This window comes from Copadichromis virginalis, linkage group LG18, assembly GCF_057382275.1.
Source record: "Copadichromis virginalis isolate Kocher_CV1m ecotype Utaka linkage group LG18, C_Virginalis_male_GT1.1, whole genome shotgun sequence".
Taxonomy (NCBI): domain Eukaryota; kingdom Metazoa; phylum Chordata; class Actinopteri; order Cichliformes; family Cichlidae; genus Copadichromis; species Copadichromis virginalis.
In genome coordinates this window covers 11,909,066-11,921,655 of record NC_140635.1, presented here as the reverse complement: position 1 = coordinate 11,921,655, position 12,590 = coordinate 11,909,066, and the positions used below count along the sequence as shown (strand labels likewise).

At 38.6% G+C, this 12,590-nt stretch overlaps 1 protein-coding gene across 2 annotated transcripts in view; it reads right to left on the bottom strand.

Moving 5' to 3' along the window:
* Nucleotides 1-12,535, bottom strand: part of ankrd12 (ankyrin repeat domain 12) — a 41,350-nt gene extending 28,815 nt beyond the window's left edge. For both annotated transcript variants that reach the window (XM_085439865.1, XM_085439866.1), the window contains exon 1: nucleotides 12,395-12,535. The gene's annotated coding sequence lies outside the window, so the exon portion shown is untranslated. The remainder of the gene's footprint in view (nucleotides 1-12,394) is intronic.
* Between the last annotated feature and the right edge of the window lie 55 nt (nucleotides 12,536-12,590).

Below are 12,590 nucleotides of genomic sequence, written 5' to 3'. Positions count from 1 at the left end.
CCTCCAAAAAGGTGACAGTGTATAGCTTGATGGCAATGATGCTTTGCTATGGGCTGTAAAGTTAGCGTTAGATAGAAGAGATGCTACTTCGACTGTTTTTAACACTCGGTTTCACTTCAATGTGAAGAAGTTCTGTTTATTATTACTTCCGCCTTCTGTACAGCACAGGCTAATCTGTAGCTGTAGTACATGAACAGCATGAACAGAAAAAACAAAAACAAAAAACAAACAAACTGCATAGCCCACGTTGCATGTTGTTCCACATATTTATGAACCATCACCAATGCAGTGCCATACTGAGCGTCTGATGTTAACATGTTCCACCATTTTAATGCTGTTTTAGACAGCTGGGAGCAGTACCAAAAGGCCTCCCTGTCTGGACAACGTGCCCCACCAAACTGCAAAACCAGCTGAGCGAAACTCAAGGTGGGAGTACGATCCAAGTCTAACTGAACCACCCCAGAATGTGTAAGAACTTATTTTAACAGATATCTTCAACATGCAGAACCTGCAGACAAGGTAAAAGGTTTTTTGCACTGCAAGATTTCTGGTTTCTGTTTGCAGTCTGGGCTAGGGCTGCACGATTAATCGTTAGAAAATCGCGATCTCGATTCATACTTATGTGCGATCTCATTTCCAAATGACAACGATTTTATAAAAAATTAAAAAATAAATAAAAACACGACGACGATTGTACCGCATTTTGATCCGGGACGTAGTCTGCACGAAAACAAGCGCTCACTCTTCCGGCTCAACAAATGACAAGGGCGGAGCCTTATACCACGTGATACAGAAGCTGTGCCGTGTGATGCTAAAATTAGCAGAGAAAAAACAACTGAGAGCACGTCAGGGATGACGAGAAAGTGACAGGAGAAAATCCGTCCCAGTCAACCACCCAAACATCAATAACGGGAACCTTATACAGCGCTTCCCTATACCCGTCGAACTCCCGCAGGCACAAAGAAATTACGGAGGCTATCACTTATCACCTGACCAAAGATATGGCTCCCATCAACACTGTGCAAAACGAGGGATTTAGGAAAATGATCAACACTCTAGACAAACGCTACACAGTGCCATCCCGCAACTATTTTTCTATTGTTGCACTACTTGCTCTATACACGCAGTGTCAACCAACGGTGGAGACGGAATTTCAAGCAGTACAACATTTTGCGGCAACAACAAAATGTGAGACATTTATTGTTTTTATGTTCAGTCTCAACTGTTACGAAGTTGATGTGCAGTTAATAAGTGCAATAAATATTTGTACTGGAAAAGAAAATCGTGAGAGAATCGTGATCTCAATTCTAAGCCAAAAAAATCGTGATTCTCATTTTACGCAAAATCGTGCAGCCCTAGTCTGGGCTGTATTACACAATCTTGTTGGAGCAGTTGGTGGCTGCATGCAGATCAAAAGAAAGAAATCTTTGGGAGTGTCCTTCAGAATCTGCCAAAGTTCCCATGTCTGTTTGGGTGGCACAAAAGGAGCCTACATTTTTCATTTTGTGGTTTATTAGTGTATATAAGTCAGCCCCTTCCAAGTTTGTTTAATCTTTACTGTAATCATATGCAGAAACATGAAGAATTTCAACAACTGTGCCCAATTTCAGCAGGTTAATTCTAAACATATCTGAACTGCTCTAAACTGTTTTGTGCATGAAAAGGGCCACAGTTGATTATACTTCAAACAAGCATGTTGAACACATGCTTTGCTTTCATGTTATTTAATCAATAATGTTTGTTTTCAATTGTGTCTATAAAAACAAAATGAAACTGATTAATGTATAGGTTCTGCCACATAAAAATGTCTTTCCTTATTACTACATGTGCAATTAACTTTAATAACAAAAAAACCCTTTAAATTTAATGGGCTGGCTGTAGCTCAGGAGGTAGAGCTGTCATCTACTTGTTGGAAGGTTTGTGGTTCGATCCTTGGCTGCTCCAGTCTGCATGCCAAATATTCTTGCGCAATATAATAAACCCAAGTTGCTCTCCAGTGCATCCACTGGAGTATAAATGTGTGTGAATGTTAGACAGAAAGCACTTATGTAGAAAAAGCATAGACAATAGCGCTTTTATGAATGGGCGAATGAGGCAAGTTGTATAAAGTGCTTTGAGTGCTCAGGTAGAGTAGAAACAGTGCCAACATTGCTATGTTGCCGTTGCTTCAAATATTTTAAACAGTTAGTAAGACATAAAACCCATCATCAAAGGCAACCCTAACTCTTATGTAAACATACAGTGGAGAATATGATAGGTGTATAGGTTACTTCCTGTATAATAACCCTAAGCGATCTCAATTGTAGCCTGTTTTCACCTTAGCTTTAAACCCATTTAAAATGAAAACTAGCACAGTCATGGATAGCATAAAGCAGCATGCAGAGTACTGCCAATGATTAGCACAATCTGATCACATTTCTCCACTCAAAAAGAGCTCAGTGACGCGATTTATTCTACAACCAAAAGGAATCCACTGAAATTGTCCAGTGAATGAAAATCTCATTAACCTATTTTACAGCAGGAGGGTCCTCAGCCTTCCGAAAGCATGGTCACAAAACCGAGCCAGAGTAAACAGGATATGACTGCTTTCTTTGGCATCAGTGAAGTGAAAGCAGTCCATGAAGAATGCAAAGAACACACCCACTATCAAATTGTCTTTTTTCACAATAAACTAGCAACAGACAGATATATCTCTCACTGCTCATTCATAAAATAAAACTTTAAGAGCTCTTTAATAATTTAAAAACCTACAGCATTGTAATATTGCAACCCAGTCTGTTCCTTCCTTCCTGTGCGCATGAGGTGCATTCACAGTCACGCAGGAAGGTCACAGGCTCTCGAACTGTCGGCCTTTAAAAGCATACAATAGATTATCAAGCCGTTACACACAAAGATAATGCACTCAACGTACCAAACAAAAACAACACTTTGCACACATTCAGCTGCTGGCAAAGGCCAGCACATGTTGTGAAATCAGGAGGCTCCACCCTCTTCACAGACACATGCACAAGCGCACGCTTGCTAGGCCTCTTGAAGACGCAGATACTCGGCTGATGGAGCCAACTGCAGGTTCTGGTCTAGCTTGAGGCACATCACATCATGACCACTGCTTGCTTTCATGCTCCCTTTTGAACTGCAACCCAATAAGTGTAGTCGACAAGATGAAGTGAAAGTGATACAGAACAGAATTTTAAGCTGCCTCAACTAGAGGAAACAGATAATTTCTTTGGCTTATTGTGCTTGGAGTTTTTCCCATCACATTTGTTGTAACCTTTTTAAATTTCACTCCATCTTCTAAGATGACCAATCTTCACCATCACAAAGCTTAAACGGCACAGCCACAGTAGCCTCAATAACCAATAATGGCAATTTATCAATACTCAGTGGGCAGTGGTGTTCACTTTGCTGAAGAGTGAAGAGTAAAAAACAAAAAAAAAAATGACTGTTTGGGGGGGATTTCCCTGAAGATATGGCCCTGCTGTGAGCACTCAAAACAAAAAAGAGGAACCCCAATCAGAATGTTAGTAAAGTAAAACAGCTTTATTACAACCATAAGTCATTCTTGCTCTTTGTTGCTGTGAAATGCTGCAATATGGCAAAGATCAGACCAAGCAGACAACATATAGGCCCAAAATACCAAAGATAGCCAAGCTAAAACTCTCAATGTGAAGGACTCGAGTACAAAAGGCACAAGTTTAGGTCTTAAACAGACTGCTTATGTTTCACATGAAATGAACCAATACATTTAGTAAGCTTAAGCTCATATGAAATCATTACTTTCCTTCACTCAGTGATGTCCAAGTCATCACTTTGTGTCTAGGCTTAACCCTAAACCCGTGAAGGGTTAATACCTTTCTCTCTTGTTCTCTAAGAGAATGTCTTCTAAATAGCTTAAGACATTTTCCATTGCACCGATCTGCATTTAGAACCCTCCACCTCCATGTGAATGTTACTCCTTTAATCTGCCGCCTCTTATTTTTCCCCTTTCTTAAATTACTTCTCACCCAAAAAATGCATAACGCACAAAACATTTGATATGGCAAGTTAGGCATTGTGTTATGGACTAAAACAAATTACAAAAACAAAATATTGTATAATACTGGAGACAAAAACAATAAAAACTGGAAATAAGTATTATGTACTTTCCACTGTATGAAAAATAATCCAAATGAACAACTGTAATGCAAACAAATTTTCTCAAGAAGTGCACTGTAAAGAGGAAATAACGTATGCCCTTACATAATTGCTCAGGCATTACAGCACCTTAGTCAATACCCTATTCTCTAAGAAGCTTATAGTCTGTCTGGAGAGGCTTTATACTATAGATGTCATGCTAACGTTTTCCAGTTATTTTTAGAGCAAGCCCTCTTTGTGCTTGCATTATTAAGCAAGAAAATATTGGAAGGAGTCTAATAACAATCTAAGAAATCTGAAAATTTGACGTAGCTGGACTTTCAGTTCAGTATTAACTGTGTACTTGGGCTGCATTTCTTTACAAGCGTCTGCATGGCTCTCAGCACGTTTCTGTCTATGCCTCTTATGACGATCTGCCTCGACGGCATGTGTAAAACTGATGTGACTGCAGATTCTTTCCCACCATCTGATTTCCATGATCTGGCAGAAATAAGAGGAAAATTAGATTTTTGAGAATCCAGACCTGTCACTATGCATGCGAGTATGATCAGAAGATAAATGCTGGCATTAAATATTGCCAAGACAGCCAGAGAAAATATTTCAAACTGACCAAAACTGCTCTGTAATTAATGTCTCAACCACAGCGCGACCGCAAGAAGCAATTATTCAGATGATCACTTTATTACTATATGACATAAAGCTACAATGTTAAATACAAAAACAAAATGCTCCGTCTAAACATAAGTAGTTTTAACTTGCTTAATGACATTACTTTTAAATAACAGTTTTTCTGCAGATCAAACACTTCATCGTTACAGGAAGTCATATCACATTGACATATGGATTGATACGCAGTTGTGACAGTTGAGTCACAATTGAATTGCTGTTTAACATGCCCCTCCTTTATGGCAAAGTCTCACCTGCAATTGACTACGCCATGAGACAAACTCTGTAAGGGATTTGTAGACGAGCAATAAAAGCTAATTTAGTGTCTGAAGGAAAGAAGGATGAGTGAAAATGAAAGCAAAAGCTTTGGAAGAGCAACACAAACAAGATCCAATCAATGAGAAAGAGGAAATTAACATATCATATGCCAGTTCTAACAAAAATACTCTCAGAGAACAACAGGTCATATTCTCTTGCGGAAACTGGTTGAATTTTAAATAAAAAAAGAAAAACAAAAAAAGATTTGCCAGCTGGTTTGTGAAACTGATCGTCATCAAGCTACATGTCAACCGATATCTGCCCACTGGCTCTTCACCCCATACATGTGCTAGACATTTTTGATGAAGGTGTCAGCCAGCTTATTATCAAAAGCAGATTTTTAAAAGTAAAGTTAGTCATATGCCTGTGAGTAAATACACTATAATAGAACTGTCAATGCAATGATAGGATGGGCAGACTGGCAACTGCAGACAAAGTGCATTAACCTCCTAGGACCTGCCGTCCACATATGTGGACATCACATTTTGGGTTATTTAGACCAAAATACTCAATTTATCCATTTACGAGGACATTATACTGCTACTGTTCTATCAAAATTTTAAATGAATATCCTCATATGTGGCTCTGATTCATAAAAAGACAAATCAGGTAAAAAAAAAAAAAAAAAAAAATCTGGTAATTCTTTGTTTTTACATTCATTGGGCCCCAATATGCCCAAATATCAAAGAGAAATTAAAAATGCATGCCGTGGAAGAGTTCGGGTCTTAGGAGGTTAATGTCATTATAATTTCAACGGCTTCTGGAATAATGGGCAATGCCTGCTAGAGCAGGGCGATATGGCCAAAAATATTTATCACGATATATATTTGAAAATTTGCGATAACGATATAACCGACGATATAATTGATGCGAGACAAAATACAACTCCACAACATTACTAGCGCAAAAAGACAACCTTCCATTTATTTTCACTTAAACAAGAAGCTGGTTTTTATGTACATTAAAGCTTTATAAAAATGTAACAGTGCAAATGCAAATTCCTTGCTGAAAGTTTAACCAAAAGGCATTTCCAGTAGAAATGGGCTGACATATCCTGAGCATAACCATGTATAATATCCACTGAAGTTAAAAAGAGGTGCTTTGCAACATTAAACTGCAGTGTGCAGTATGTATTTTTCGGACCATAAGGTGCACGGGATTATAAGGCACATTAAGCGAAACAAAGCAGTCAGATAAATCAAACTTTATTAAACTCATTCTTCTTGCTTCCTCCACTTCTGTACCATTGATTCATTAATGTTGAATTCTCTGGCAGCTGCTCTATTCCCATGTTGTTGCAGTCTATTAATGACTAACCTCATATTGTGGATGGATTATCTCAGTTGTTCTCCTGACTGAAGTTTGGTCCGTTTACAACATCCTGCCATGCGATTGCATTTGTCTCTAACCATGAAGAACCTTCACGTTAACTTTTATAAGTGGAAAAGTGTTAGTGTTCGTCCTCCAGCTTCACTGTTTATGTTATGCTAACATAGCTGTGTCGCTAGCGATCACGTAGCACATCATTATATACCAGCTAGCCCAACTTCAGTAACCCTACAAACGTCACTGCTGTTTAGTTTCCTGTCTTCATTTATGTTGGAAGTGATAGCAGAACTGTACGTTTGATTTTTTTCAGAAATCTCTCAGTCAGAACATGCTATATCATGCTTAGGTAACTAGCGAAACTAGCGAGCTAACTTCCGCTAGCTTCCTGCTAACGTCTAACTCCGTTAAATGTAATAACTTTAGTTTTCATGGATGCCTGGAAGTTAAACTTCATAGTTACACCTGGTAAAGCAGCAATGCTGATCGTTTTATTAAAGATGAAAGAATTTAGACAGTTTTTAACTCTAAGTGATGCTGCAGTGTTGTTTGACCTGAAGCATACGGAGTTTAGGACCCAGATTACTCCCAGATTTAAGAGCATCTTAGTCCGACAAATATGACAATAACAACGGCCGCTTGCATGTTCTGCAAAAAAAATGTGCTTTGTCGTGTATCTGACGGACAAACACCAAACCAGTTCCACATCACGGAAGTTGCACCATTTTTACAAACCAATTCTGGTTCATCTGTTTCACTCAACAATCGGCCATGTGCGTATGAAAACAAAGGCACTGAGCATGCGCGTTTTACTCCCATTCTATCGCGATATTTCATTTTCCTATCGTTGCCTAACATTATACCGGTATTACCGTGAACGGTATAATATGGCCCAGCCCTAATGCCTGCTATCTAATGGCAGAAAGGTGCCCATTTACCTTGCAGTTTGACAACAATGTAAATTCAGCTTGTTGGGAATTTGGGGAAGAATTGCTCTAGTCCTTCCCTAAAAACTCTAACTTACTGTTTAGTGGACCATGAACCAAAATGGCCAAAATGGAGCCTTTGGTAGAAAGATCTATCTCAGGAAAGTAAAACCCGCTAGATTTCTGAAGATCAACCTGTGGAAGGATCAATGATTGCCTTTGTCTCCAGATCGCCCGGTCCACTTTTGGCAAACTGTAACATTTGACCATTTGCTCTGAGATTCTGCTGTTCACCCCATAGCCAACTTGCAGGCCTCTCAAGACATGCGAGTCCTCATGAGCCTGGGGCTCTTTTCACCCCCACATGCAACCACAGACTTTATGCAATTAGACTGAAGAGGAACTTTACTATCAAAAAACACCCACTGGTCAGGACATGCAACCATTCATGTTTTTAATGTACTAAGCCTACCTTTCCCTACCTCCCTCACATTTTCTAGGTGTTTGTTTTTCATTTTAAATTATATCTAAAGGTCAATAAAACTCACAAAAAAAGACTAAGTTGAAAAATGTTGAGCTGTCTTACCGCACCAATAACAAAGGTAGCCAGGCAGAAACAGAAGAAAGTGAACTGGTGCATCAGCAATGCAGACATAACAACAAAACAAACACGACATTGGAGTATGTCTTGATGAGTTTGACATGCTGAAACTTTGAAGGGGATAGTAGTATTTACACAGCTTTTCTCTTGTCCTTTTGTGTTGTTTGTGTGTCATCCGGCACATGTGCAAGTCTTTTATTACTCCTAAGTACTTGTTTGGGCAGCTATTTCGAAAAATTTAATTATTTTAAAACCCCAACATCAAAACCACTAACAGGTCAACAATGAAATGTTTTCTGGAAACCTTTATATAAATGTATTTATTAAAAAAATAAATTAAAATAAATATCATACTGACACCACCACCCACCCAACCATTGTTACACTATGCACAGAGGTTAACAGTAGAACATACCAAACCCTAACCCTAATGCTATCTTTAATTTCACTTGGGACTGATTCATTTAAAATCTTGAGGTGAAAAGTCAAACAAGCAAGCAACTTATTGTTTTTGAAATTGCTGATTAGTAACACAACACCTCCAATAGCAGCCACCATGGCTGTTGGTAGCAGCTAACAGCAGGACAATGTATCCCAGTATTCTCTGGAAGAACATGAAAAGTAAGACAAACAAACAAACAAACAAAAAAACAACAAAAAACAAAGAGTTCAAAGTATTGACTTGACCTACAAACTCTCTGGATCCCCATGCAATCTATCCTCTATCTGATGCAGCACAACAAGTCCAGTCCATGGAGCCCATACCCCAAGTCTGCTCAATTATGGCAATTCACATTGAGATCACAGACAAAAGCATCAAGCACAGATTGCCAGTACAAAAGCCGGGAATGGCATTTGATGCTCCTTTCCAGTGGCTCCACAGTAGTGCTTTACACATTCACCTAAGAAGCCTGAGATCCCCGGTTCAGTGCTGTGAAGAAACACAAATCCCTGTGGGGTTGTGTCATGAAGGGCAACCAGTACAAAAAGAAATTCATCCAAATTCAACATCTGGAGTTACCCACTGTAGCGATTCCTCGTGAATAAGGGAGCAGATGAAAGCAGCTTTTTTCAAATTTAATTCTCCTTTCTCTACTTGTTAAAACCAAAGTGTTTTCAGACAATTAAAATTGTTTTAATATTAGTGCTGACCAAAAGATGATCTAAATCTGGTACAGCATGTCAAGGAGTACGTCTGGCGGTTAATAGAAGGACAGAACACTGACTTTATGCTTCTGCTGGGAATTTATGTAGAGCTTAGGATGTAGCATATGCCGGTGCTTGTGCTGACTGTGTCAATGGCGATGTGCACATTAGGTTGTGTCTTAACTTTAACAGAGGAGCATGAATCTGATACACACGCAGCAAAGGAAAAGGTGCCATGGATTTATAACACAGGGCAAATGAGTGCACAGATGTGATAAAAGAAGGAACTGCCTTAATTGTTTAATCTAATTTTAAATCATTAGATTGAATGTAAATTTTGATTAACTGGAGAGCCCTAATATACCCTTAAACCTATACGCCCCAAAGAACCTAATCTTTTGTAGAGAATCACACCGTTACACTGAGGTTATGCATTTTTAAAATCACCAATTAAGTAATACAACTAAATAAATGTTGTTTGCAATGAACAAAACGATAAACAAAAGCCAGGGCAGTGCCTTTTTGTTACTTAAAACTGACATTTATTATTGGACACCATCATTTAATTTGCTTCATCAGTGTCAGCTACTAAACTACCAGAAGACTGAAGTGAACAAAGAAAACCCTTTCAAACAAAAAGAAGCATCTTCTCTTCAATGGCACCACAAAAAAGGCACCCATGACGCACTGCAAGAAAGAGCTTGGTAATATACTGCAGTGTCAATTATGTGTCCTACTCGTATTGTCATAACCTTTAGTGCCGTGGGAGGTCTCATTCATCCTCAGGCAAATCATCATCACATGATACTCAGTTGCCAGTGAGAGAGATGTTAGTACAAACTCATTACAGAAAGTAAGAGTATTTTAAAAAACAAAAGTTCGAGGTGACACAAGCACACTAATGAAAAGCCTACTAATCCCACCACGTACAATTGAGTCCAAAACAGCAGTGACCAATCAATCAATCAAGGGAGAAGACAGCACTTTAATGCCTGAAGAATCATGTTCCCTAATATGAGAGTGATATGTTCTATTGATAAAAATCAGCTACTGCCAATTTAAGTCTATGAATAACATTTTTATTTACTGTTCTGTCTATATAAAATGTATCTAAAGGAATAGCAGATTAACAGTGGACTACATTTAATAAAACATTAATATGAAAAAGTATCATGTATTACTACATCCTAACTTGCTCCTTAGTACATTGTTAATAAGCAAATAATTGCAGCATGGTCCTGGTGATTTATCTAAATTGCAGCTGAGGTTAAGGTTAAGTTTTAAAAAAATGATTTAACAAGATTTATTCTAAAGGAATTGTAATTACAATTGCGCAAGAATTTACTCATCATTGAGGACTCACCATTTAAGGTATTTAAGTGCTGTTCCTTAGTAGTAAGGTCAATTATGATGTGTCATGGCGAACTGGAAGTATGCTTGCTGTTATACAACCTTCTATAATCTTAACAAATTCAGTTTAATTAATCAGTTCCTGGTTTAAGGTCAGCTAAAGAGTGAAATTACTAAATATAACTTTAACTGAAATGACAAACAGATCACCCTGTTTTAAGAGTATTTTTCATGCATTCCTGTAAGATTTGGTTATTTAAAAGGCCACAGACGCAAGCTGATGCTACAATCAATTGTCAGCACAACAGTTGAATTGTAACAACTAATGCTTTATTTTAGTAACTCTCAAATTGTAAATGGAGGTTTCTAGAACACTAGCAGTATTCAAGTCAATATTCATGTCTCCAAAATTAAAATAAGCCCCCCAAAAGAGACAATAAGAGTATGCGTTTCTGACAGTTGGTTTCTTATGGTTTTATTTTTGATGTAACCTTTAAGCAGCTGCTCGATTAGTTAATCTCTGAATATGACACGTTTTCATGTTTGAATTGTGGTGCTAAATAGCATTCTTCTTCATGATCCCAAAATGAACATTTCTTGTAATATTGAAAATGAAACAATTATTTTAAAATGGCCAGTTAACTGTATTTACATGTGCTGTTCCTTAACAAAGACATAAAAAATATATTTTACATTTAATACTGTTGTTTTTTTTTAACTGTATGAAAAAACAGATTAATTAAACACCATTACAATATGACCATTACACTGTCTACATACTGCATTCAATATAATAGTATAAGACGAATACACAGTATTTTGTATGAGACAGATGTCACTTAAAAATACTGCCACTAGGACCAATTTCGGACTGATTCTAAAAAAAATTTAAAGCTTAATTTAACAGTGTAGACGTGCTGCAATCCAATAAAACTCTTTAACTTAACGTATGTTCAATTTCAGGTTGACGTTTCGGTTGATTCAGACGGGTTGCTGCACAGATAGCCATGTAAAGACAAGCAGCTTTTGTATCAGGCAACACACCCCCAAGATGTCACAGTCACTGCCTGGGAGGCGCAAGCTCCGGATTTCTAATAGCTATGCTAGTTCCTTGAGAGAATTTACAAATCATAACTACATTTTACAGCATATTGACTGCTACTGTCCCGCCAAACTACGCTGGTTGTAAATAAACGAAGTGGCGTTGGCTCGATCATTGCAGAAACCACCACCCACCAACGTTAATGCCGCTCGTGCTTCCAATAATCAAAAAGTAATGTTGTTGAGCGCTAAAATTCGCAACTTGGACATAGATAATAAACACGAGCTGTGGTGTTAGTTGATTAATCTGGCGGTGAAATTCGTCTTGCGAGTAAATATGTTGTCTAATGCTAGTGCTTGGCCAGGACAAGGCAAATTCAAGTTCACGTTTCGCGATTAAACAGCAACAGTCAACACAGGGAGCACAGCACAGCCCGAGACAAAAGCCCACTGCAGCTCCTTTACTGCCCTCACAACGATCCCCCTCCCCAGCGCTTAATCTAAGCTAGCTAGCGAGCTTGTTCCCAGACCTACACAGCCCCGTTGGCTGTCTGGCTGTCTGAAGCTAACCCAGCTCGCTCTGCTTCGCCCCGACATTTTCCTATCAGCGCTCTGTATCCTCGCTTTGAAAGCACCGAGCAACTAAAGGCAGTTACTGGGGTGGAAATTTCAGTTAGCGTAGAATAAGTCCTCAATGTGTGTAACGCACGTGGCGCACAACTATACCAAGCCCACGCAAACACATAACATTCCCATTTTCGCACGCAGTTTACGTCAAGTTAGCTTAACGTTAGCCAGCTTGCAGTACAACTTAGCCAGATTGCTAGGATTTTTTTACCCATCCTGATCCGAGGCAGTCAAACAAGAAACCTCGTTTTGCGCTTACCTTTAAAAGGGGTTACACGTTCCCACCGACTCATTCAGGTTCCGCTATATGTGACTATTGCGCAATATTAACAGTTAATTTCCTAAATACTGGACGTTAACCGTAGCCTACGGCTGTGTGACGTTCATCGCTGGTTTTGAAAACATCCAAGCCGTTCGTCGCTCGTCCTCTCGGAGAAAAACCTAGCAAAACATGC